Genomic DNA, 11,066 nt, shown 5'->3' on the forward strand with positions numbered 1-11,066 from the left:
GTGGCAGCGTGGTAGCAGAGGTTGGCGAACGGCGGCCGCGTGGTCCCTAGGGTATCATTACCCTAGGGTTTGTTCTAGATGAGTGTGGGGCGTTGGATCTCTCAGATCCAACGGTTGTGATGCTGAGGCGGCTAGGGTTAGATGATATAAACCCTAAATTGGGTTTAAGGTTTCCTGATGGGTTTGGGCCAGTTTGGGTCATCAGGACCCATTTGTAATTGGGCTCCGGTTTATGTAATTTGGGACTGTAATATAATAAAATTAATAATAAATAATAATAATAATAATAATAATAATAATAATAATAATAAATAATAAAAAACCAAATGTAGAAAAACTAGTGTCTTCAATCATGTTTCATAAAGCAATTAGCATAACAAACCCATTTCATGTCGAGCTTTGGGCAATATACACATGAATGTAGGTCGATCGGTCCTTAGGAATCGAACACTTATAGATACAAACAGATAACTCCCAAGCCATCCAATTGACCAAAGATCCCAACACATTGCTCTCCCTTTGACCTCTTCGATAACTCTACTTAGCAAGCAGTTCCGACGCATAGATTTCACTTGGACAGTCTACATCCACTACCTTAGCTTCCAACAAATTCACTAATTTATTCTAATATTTTATGACAAGGTGTAACCCTACAATACACTTACACTTATACCCCAAAGTCTCAAGTATAACCCTTCCCAATAAAAAAATTAAATAATCAAACTTTGAATATCCTCACAAAGATGGATTATTTGCAAAATTAAGCTCTCACACACCCAAGAACACATAATAAAAATGACAATGAATGCAATAGTGTTTAATGTAAGAAAGGTTGAATTGAATACAAATTTGACTCTAATTGCTCTTTGATTTTTGGAATAGCTTTCTTTGTATTTTCTTGGTTGTTTGAAGACCCTTTTTATATGTTTCAGTTGATTTTTAGCCGTTTGAGATTGTTAGGGGGAGTTTGAAGAATTAATTCACACATTAAAAGTACCTGCACAAGAAGTTTCAAAACTTCTAGAAAAGTTTTGAAACTCTTCGAAAGAGGAAAGAAAAATTTTACCTATTGTAACCCAAAGTTTCGAAACTTTATGGGAAGTTTCAAAATTTTTGTGATAGATTACAAACTATTGAGATGTATCGAAATTTTAAAGTATTATGTTTTTGTAAGTTTCGGAAATTTTTGTACAAGTTTTGAAACTCTTAGTCAAAATTTGATTCTTTTGATATTTTGAAATAATTCTAACTTTAAAAATTGTTCTAAGTAGTTTGAATGATATTTTTATATGATTTGAAATTAGAAAACTTATTTTAAAGATCGGATAAGTTTTAGGGACTTAAACTTTAATTTTACAAAAATTTGTTTATCAACGTTTATCAACAACAAGATCATTCAAACCAAGTGAAAAGAAAGCAACTGCACAGTCTGATGGAACTATATGGCCCCTAAGTTGCTTTGTTCCAGTCAGCATATGCAAGATGGATTCTTGTTCACCACAAAGAGGGCAAGAGTCATCAGCGGTAAGACTTCGTTTCTTGTTTTTGAGGTTTGTCATGATACGACCATGAAGGACAGTCCAAAGAAAAACACGGAGATGTTACGATACTTGAAGGAGCCAGACAAGCTTCTAATTGTTATGCCGATGAGGCCACAAGTGAGACATTATATAATCATAAGCAGAAGAAACACTAAATACATGTTTCGACCCCCATCGTCATATACATCTATCCATTTCATCATGATCAATTGAATGCATGATTCTAAGAATATGATTGACACCGAAATTATCCACCAAATTGGATAAAGCCTCTATATTCCATTCCCCATCCCGTCGCACCAAGCCTGCAAGATTACAATGAGGAACAACCCGAACCGAGGTGTGAAGGTGATCACAAAGAACTTCTAAGTTGGGAATCCAAATATCATCCCAAACTTTAATCATGGCGCCATTGCCAATTGACCAAGCCATGTTCGTGCGAAACAACTCCCAAAGATTGGAAAGAGAGTGCCAAAATGGTGAGCACATAGGACGATGAATTGGAGGGAAATATCATGACCCTTGTACTTTTGGCGTAGTATACTGATCCAATAATCATCTTGCTGACTGACTAGGCAGGCCCATCCATTTACAAGAGTAGCGTGTGATATGTCACAAGACCCCAAAATTTTAGGAGGCACACTTGAAAAAAAATATGCTAATAAAAAAATTATTTTCCCAAAAAAAATCTGCTATCTCTCATTTATTAATTCTCGTGATAAGATTTAATAAAAAAATCCTTTTAATTTTCTCCTTTATTATCGAAATAATTGAATGAAATCAATTCTTCCGAAAAAATCCATCAAATTTATTATGTCTAATGGGAAAAAATTCGTATTTATATCTATCCTAGTTTCGATCTTCTTCATCATCTAAAAACAAAAAAAAATCCTAATACTACTTTTAATTAGTGTTTTGAAGGTTGAATTTTTAATTGGGGAATTTAAAGATTTTCGCAATTTGAAGGTTGTTTCTTCTCCAATTTAGTAGTCCTATTAAAGACCTGCAATTTGATTGTTCCATAGTTTTATTCTTCTAAATTTCCAGGTTCTTTCTATCCTTTTGAATTTTAGTTTATCACTTGATATTTTTTTTAGAATTTGATCATGAATCATGCAATTAGGAAACATGATTTCGGATGTGAAAAGCATAAAAAAAGAGACGAGAAGAGTTAACTCAATCTCAAATATGAGCTCTTGATAAGTTCTTTGTGATGGGATCACACACTTCTGTTGAAATTAATAATGTCGATGTTGATGATAAAATTATTTTAAATGATGATTGTGCTAATTTGAATGATAATGTTGATAATTGTGTTGATTTAAATGAAAATATGTTTGTTGATAAAGATAAACCTTCAAGTGATGGTGACATGTTAATTCAAAATGACAATTTTAATCTTATTAGTGATAATTACACTAGTCAGCATGTCGACAATGATGCTTTAAATGTTGAAAATAATATTCATACTCAAAGTTTACCTGATATATTTGATCTTAGAATTTGGGATGATCTTAACGCTAAAATGATTGATCTTTTAGTAGTTAAGGCCCTAAAAGAGAATTGTCTATAGAGAAGGGTCCTAAAAATAAATTATCAAAGAAATTTTCTTCAACATTATATACGAGATTATTATTAAATGAGGAGAAATGTGACAGAGAGTTGCTGATTTATTTCAAAGAACTGGCTTGATTTTTTTGTTTTTGTTGTAAAATATTTAGAATATGGCTTGGAAAGGGTCAATTAGCTAATGAAGGTTTTAATGATTAGACACATGTTAGTACAAGGCTTAAAGAGCATGAAACTAGTACGAAGCACTTTAATAACATGTCAACTTGGTATGATTTGCGTATTTGATTTCAAAAGAATACAACTATTGATAAAGTGATGCAAAAACAACTTGAAAAAAAATGAACATTGGAAAAATGTATTGTTTAGGGTAATTTCAGTGGTGAAATTCCTTGCAAAACATAATTTGGCATTTCATTGTACTAATAGCACATTATATATAAAAAAAAGTAATGAAAAGTTTTTGGGCTTAATTGAAATGTTACGTGAATTTGATTCGATTATTCAAGAACATGTTTTACGTATTACCAATGATGAAATTCATTTTCATTATCTTGGTCCTAGAATTCAAAATGAATTAATACTTTTGCTTGGTTCTGCAATTAAGTTTAAAATCATTAGGAACATAAAACAAGTAAAGTATTTTTCAGTCGTACTTGATTGTACTCCTGATGTGTGCCTCTCTTATAATTATATATGTTGATGTTTCTTCGAGTCTTATTGTTGAGGAGTCCTTTTTAGGCTTTTTAAATGTGAACGATACCACTAGTCAATGACTCTTTAATATTTTACAAATTGAATTAAAGGGTCTTGGTCTTGACATAGATGTTGTGAGGGGACAATGGTATGATAATGGGTCAAATATGAAAGGAAAACATCAATGAGTACCCAAAAAATGTTAGATATAAATTTGTCATCACCCATTTTATTCAAGTGGTGACACGTGGTGTTTTCACTATATAGTATAGTATATATAATATAAAGGGTTTTAGTAAATATAAATGTTTTGCACATATAGTATAGAGTTTGCATATTAAATGGAATATATCATAAAACCTATAGTATAGTTTAGCATATAGTATTACATATTAAATAATTGCATATCATATAGTTCATATTAAATAATTGCATGCCATTGCATATTATATAGTTTATACTAAATAATTACATATCATATAGTTCATATTAAATAACTGCATGTCATTGCGTATTATATAATTCATATTAAACATTTGCATATCATATAGTCCATGTTAAATAGTTAGCATATTATAAATAATAGTCCATGTTAAATAGTTAGCATATTATAAATAATAGTCCATGTTAAATAGTCTATATTAGAATATAAGTTTATTTTATAAATAATAAAAACCCAGAAAGAAATTCATTTTTATTAGATATTGAATCCATTACATTTTTAAGACCCGTCTTCTTTTAGCCTGTGTGTTTTTTTAACAAATATATACAAACAAATACAAAAAATAAAATAAAATAACCTTAATTTTTATGTGTAGCCGCCGGTTTTGTGGGTATGAGGAAAATATTACGGTGCGACAGTCTTATTTTACGGTTAAAAAAAGATATTATTAGTTTTTTATTATTTAAATAATAAAATCGGTAAAAAAAATAACCGAAAACATTATTATTTTTATCGATTCTAGTTATCAATATAGGTAAACGCGATAGAAAAAATCAGGTCAAAAAATAATATTTTAGGAAAAAAAATAATATTTTAGGTAACATTTTACCGAAAACATTATTTTTTTACCGGATTCGTTTGCCTATATCGGTAATTAATAATAAGAAATAATAATATTTTCGGTCATTTTTTACCGATTTTATTATTTAAATAATAATAAAACTGATAATATATTTTTTTAATCGTATATTAAGACTGTGGCACATTAGCATTTTTCGGGTATGGGGACTTGTTTTTGCTTTGATTTTTTTAATGGTACAACAACAACAACAACAACAAAACCCTATTCCCATATGTAATGGGATAAGGGGGAGGTAGGGTAATAGGCTGCCCCCAACGTCAGGTTGAGAGCAGCTCCGTGGAAGACCTTCGGCAGTCAAAAAATTAAAAAATAAAGATAAAATACAATGCATGTATAAATAAATACATAGTTGAACAATCTTCATATGCAGTTTACATATGCTCGTCTGTAATTGGAAGTAATCCCTGCAAATAAATCCCTGCGTAAAAATCTCTGCATATAGACAGAAACGTAAATCCGGGCTAAATTTAAAAAGATGAAACATGAAGAGAATGATACACAATAGTCAAAGATAACAAGTTACGAGAATGAATAAAGTCAAATGAGTTAATTTTGGTGCTATTTTTTAGATGTACTTGATGATGACACCTTGTTCATCCTTGTGAAAAGAGCCAAGCAATTGTGGACCATTGATGAGCTTTAGATCCAATGGCTTAGATTTTTGACACATCATTAATCCTTGAGAAGAAAGCACAAATTCTTTAGAGCCCTTGGATGAGAAGCTAGATCCAAAGACTCTCATTATGTTGCATCACCCATCTATGTCAGAAAGCACAAAGGAATCTCAACCACTGGATCTAGATTTAATCCAATGGCAAGATTTCATCATCTAAGGAAGCATCTACTCCTCTACCGGTGCGTCCCCACTAGTAGGATCCTCATCGACGCGTCATCAGAGTGTGAGCCGCACACATGCGTCCGTTCATCTTCTCGATCATCGTCAACGCCATTTTTGAACGAAAATCATCGGTTGCTGCCATTATTTTTATTCCAACATGCAAAAAACAGTAATGAAGCCAATATCAATAAAAAATAAAGCTTCTAGTGTAAAATTTTAACAAAAATTAGTTGTAACCGTTATGGGTGAGAAGAGGTGAAGTCTAACAAATATAACCACTATAAATTTCAATAATCATCAATCAATGAAGAACATCTGCCATCATCAAAAATTAGTTCATTAATCCCAAGATTAGAAGCAAGGAATTGGAGAAAATAAGAGTTTTACCTTCAGAGTTGTTCGTGCCGCCGCTCGTCGTTGATCTCGGGTTCAAGTTGGTGGTCGGCCGGCGTCGGGTTACGGTGTTAGAGAAGGCGACCATTGGGTTTTGGTGTTTAGGGTGGTGGTTTTTTGGTTTGGTTAGTTTAGGTTGGGAGAAGAAAATGGAAAATCCTATTGGATTTGGGTGTAGTTTAGGCTTTGTTCTTGGAGATTTTGGGGTAGATTTAGGAAAAGATGTTGAAGATTTTGAGTTTTAGGTGTTTTGATCTAAAAAAAACATATTTGGGTTTGATTTTGAGAGTTTATATGGGTCAAGATAGGTTGTTGAGTATGAACATGGGAAGAAAAGTGAGGTTTGATCGTCAAAAACAATTTTTTAGGTGAGTTTTAGTGTTTTTCCGGATCTAGCCTTGTGTTTGGGTAAGAACATAGGATGAACATGGAAGAATATTTGAAGAAGTTGGGAGGATTTTGGGGGTGAATTTCGGCTAAGGGAGAGTAGAGAGGAGGAGAGAAATATTTAGGACAAAAAAATGAAGCTTGTTTTAAATTTTTATGTTTTATAGTGTCTAACTTTTGGGGAAATCATTTCATTAAAACACCTTATTCCACGTGTGTTTTGCTTATTGTCTCTGTCTTTTCGTTTAATTTTATTTTAGTCGCCAAATCATTGTAATTCATTCCTTAAATTTTGATCGAATTAAATTTAGCCACTGATTTCATTTTAATTACCTTTATTATTTTATTAAATGTGTTGAAATGTTAATATTAAATGACAATCCTTAATCCTTTCAAAATAGTCATGTGTTTAAACCTAGATTAAAACCTTTAGATTTTTAAATCTCTTAATTTAGTCACTAATATTAAAACTAAATCCTTGGATTTTTAATTGAAACCTTAGATTTTATGTTCTTTAGCTTTAGTCACTAATTAATTAGAGTCTTAGTTTAAGTCCTTTAATTAGAAATCAATTAAGTTTAGAAATACTCTTTTAGGATTATTTTTCTTTAATAATTCTAATTAGAAATCAATTATTAAATTCATAATTTGATTAAAAATAGAATGTCTTTTTATTTTTAGTTATTGAAAAGGATGGTCTCAAAGTAACTAGACATTTCTTTTTTAATATTTTTAAATAAATAAACATTATATTAGTGGTCATTAAAATTAAATAGGTTCATTAATTATAAAATAAAAATGGTAGATGTTTATTCTTACGTTTAAATTGTTAAGGACACGATGTTTGATTAATGTCAAAGGCTTGGCCCTAGTTCTTTAAATCAAGGAACATCCTTATTCTTTTTAAATAATAATTTGACTATTTTTTCACTTTTTAATTTTCTTATTTAGGGTTTAATATTTGGTAAATTTTATATTATTTTTAAGGATGACAATATTTCATTATTTCTATTAAAATATAAGAAATAATTGGCTTAATTTCGATTAGGGCTTACTTTCTTCTTTAATTGGAAATAGAAAAATATTGTGTCTCTCTAAAAAAATCTTAATTAGGTTAACTTTTTATTTAGGGAATAAAATGATCATTAATTAAATTTTTAATTTTCAATATAGGGACAAATTCATAATTGAAGGTATTAATTTTGGGTGTTATGGGGGTGCTAATCCTTCCCCAAGTGTAATCGACTCTCAAACCCATAATCTCTAAAATCACAAACCAAATCATATCTTTTTAAAGTTTTTTTTTATTTAAAAGGGCATATCTCTTAATTTAACTTTCTGTGATATGGTAAATAGTTGTGGTAAAGCTAGAGATTTTTTTGGCATCATACAACATATTTATACTATATTTTCTCATTCTACAAAAAGATGACAAAATTTAAAGAATGATATTAAAGGTTTGACTCCTAAACCATTGTCATCAACTCGTTGGGAGAGTCGTGTGGAGAGTGTTAAAGTTATAAGAAACTAAATTTAAAAAATATGCGAAGTTTTACTTCAAGTAGCAGAAAGTGGTGAGAATGATTTTGAAGTACAATGTGAAGCTAAATCTTTAGCAACAAATGATCTTGGTGATTATGAGTTTTTGGTAGCGATTATTATTTGGTTTGAAATATTATATGTCGTTAATTTAGTTAGTCAAAATTTACAATCAAAGGATATGTTCATTGATGTTGCTATGGAAGAATAAAAGGGTTGATTTCTTTTCTTTTCTTTTTTTGAGTGATATAGAGAAATTAATTTCGATGATGCTTTAAATGTTGCAAAGGGTATTGTCATTTAAATGAACATTGATCCTATTTTTTTTCAAAGATGTGAAATTAAAAGAAAAATGTTTTTTGACGAGAATTTAGATAACACCCCATCCATAGCTCCACAATCTCCAGAGGAATCATTTAGAGTTAATTATTTCTTATGTATTGTTGATCAAACTATTGTTTCTCTTAATAGGAGATTTGAACATTACCAAGAATATGAAAAAAAATGAATTTTTATTTAATTCTCATAAGTTGTAATCACTAGATGATATGAGTCTAAGGTCTCATTGTGCTTATTTTGAGTCTATTATTTAGAATAGAGGACAATCTAATATTGATGGAAATGGAATTATATGCGAAATTGAGGTTACTAAGAGAGTTCTTGCCTGCCGAAAAAATGAGACCATTGGAGATTTTGAACTTTTTGAAAGGTAATATTTTTCCTAATGTAATTATTGCACATATAATTTTATTAACTATTCATGTGATAGTTGCATCGTAGAAATAAACTTTTCTAAATTGAAGTTGTTGAAGACCTTTATGTATTCTACTATGTCACAAGAAAGACATAATGGGTTGACATTGATAGCGATTGAAAATGATACTTTGGAGGAAGTTGACTATGAAGATTTGGTTGACAATCTTGCTTCTAAGGACATTCGAAAGACGACACTTTTTTAAAAAAAGTATCATAACTATAGAATTGCTTTGAGATATTATTTAATTTCATATGTTTGATTTTTTTTATTTTATAAGAAACAATCGTAATATGATAAATTTTGATATTTTATAATTTTGTTTTATTATAAAATATTATAGGATCTCATTTAAAAAAAATAATATAGGGTCTTTATATCTTTTGGAACATAAAGCTTGGTTCTGTTTGCGTATACGACATATGCCCAATCCACTCCGACCAAATGGTTGGGATAACATCCTCAAAAAAAAAAAAAAGTTGGGATAACGTCTCTCAATTGATAAGAGAGACTGGGGTATAAATAAATTATTACCATTAGGTGCTATTGTTTATATTCATTTTTTAAATAAATTAATGTATTTCTTACCATCAATACTATTCAAACCCTGGAACATACCATTAGATTGGCATGAATCCCTTGGAATTAGGGGGAATTGAAATCTAATTCTATCACTTTTCCATGTGTGGTTCAAGTTTTCCAAGGGAATTGGAATCTCTCATAGCTTCAACTTTCCATCAAATGAGGGAAAGTGAATTCCATCAAAGAATAGATGGAATTCAATTCCCTTGTTGGAGGGAATTGAAATTTGATCATACTACCCTCATCAATCTTTTGGTAACTTATTCATATATTGAATAAAAATATTTTTTTATTATTTCGGGTCGGGTTTCAAATTTATATATTCGGGTCGGGTCGGGTGAAACTTTATTTTGGTCGGGTCGGGTCGGTTTTTTAAGTGTGATATTCGGGTCGGGTCGGGTTTAGGGTGAAAAATACACGACCCGAAAAAATATAAATTTTACCTTATATATTTAGGAATAATTACAATAATACCCCTCTATATATAATTAAGTCACTGTTTTTATTAAATAAAAACAATTTTTTTTATTATTTCGGGTCTGGTCGGGTCGGATTTCTAATTCATATATTCAGGTCGGTGAAACTTTATTTTGGTCGGGTCGGGTCGGTTTTTTTAAGTGTGATATTCGGGTCGGGTCGGGTCGAGTTGAGGTTTAGGGTGAAAAATACCCGACCAAAAAAAATATAATTTTACCTTATATATTTAGGAATAATTACAATAATACCCTTCTATATATATATTTTTCCAATTAAGTCATTATTTTTATTAAATAAAAATATTTTATTATTATTTCGGGTCGGGTTGGGTTTCTAATTCATATATTCGGGTCGGCTCGGGTGAAACTTTATTTTGATCGGGTCGGGTCTCGGATGGAGGTTCCCTTGTACTCGGGTCGGGTGGACCAAAAACCTGACCCATGACCATCCCTAATTGGGATGATTTTAACTTATGATATTTATTAACATGATTTTTATAATTTATTGAGATGAATAATCAATCAATAAAATTAAAATTTAATTTTTTTTAAATTTTTTATAATATATTGCTACATGTAATTTATAAAACAAACTAAAATTAAGCCAAAAAAAACAAGAAGGGCAATCCTATCATTTTATATTACTGAAATCAAATTTATCTAACATGTCTGTGAACCAAACAGAATATGAAATTGGATTCCAATTCAATTTCCTGCCAACCAAACATAATATGGAATTGGATTCCAATTCCTGACAGATTCCAATTCCTTCACATATTTCAATTCTCTCAGAAACATTCTAGCGAACCAAACGCCACCTTAGGTGCTATTGTTTATACTCTATTTTATTCTTTCAAATAGAGAGACTGACGAATAAATAAATTATATAACAACTAAAAAAATTTAAGAGAAATGACATCCCACTAGTCCCCTCGATTCATCCATGCTTTCAAATATTTTCTTCCTCATTTATTTTACTAATCTTAAATAAGACATGATGAAATTCTATAGTATAAGTATGAAACCGTGATTAATGGGTTATTTTGCAATTTTATCGACATAGTTCACGATGACATTGGATTTTTTTCACACTTCATTCAAATATTTAGTTTCTGAAATAGAAATATTTTAAAACTATTTTTTAGTTAATATTTTTCTAATAATTTTACTTAAAAAAACTTAATATTTTTCCTTTTGATATTTTGA

Source organism: Hibiscus syriacus, unplaced genomic scaffold, assembly GCF_006381635.1.
Source record: "Hibiscus syriacus cultivar Baekdansim isolate YM2019G1 unplaced genomic scaffold, ASM638163v2 tig00109949_pilon, whole genome shotgun sequence".
Lineage (NCBI taxonomy): Eukaryota > Viridiplantae > Streptophyta > Magnoliopsida > Malvales > Malvaceae > Hibiscus > Hibiscus syriacus.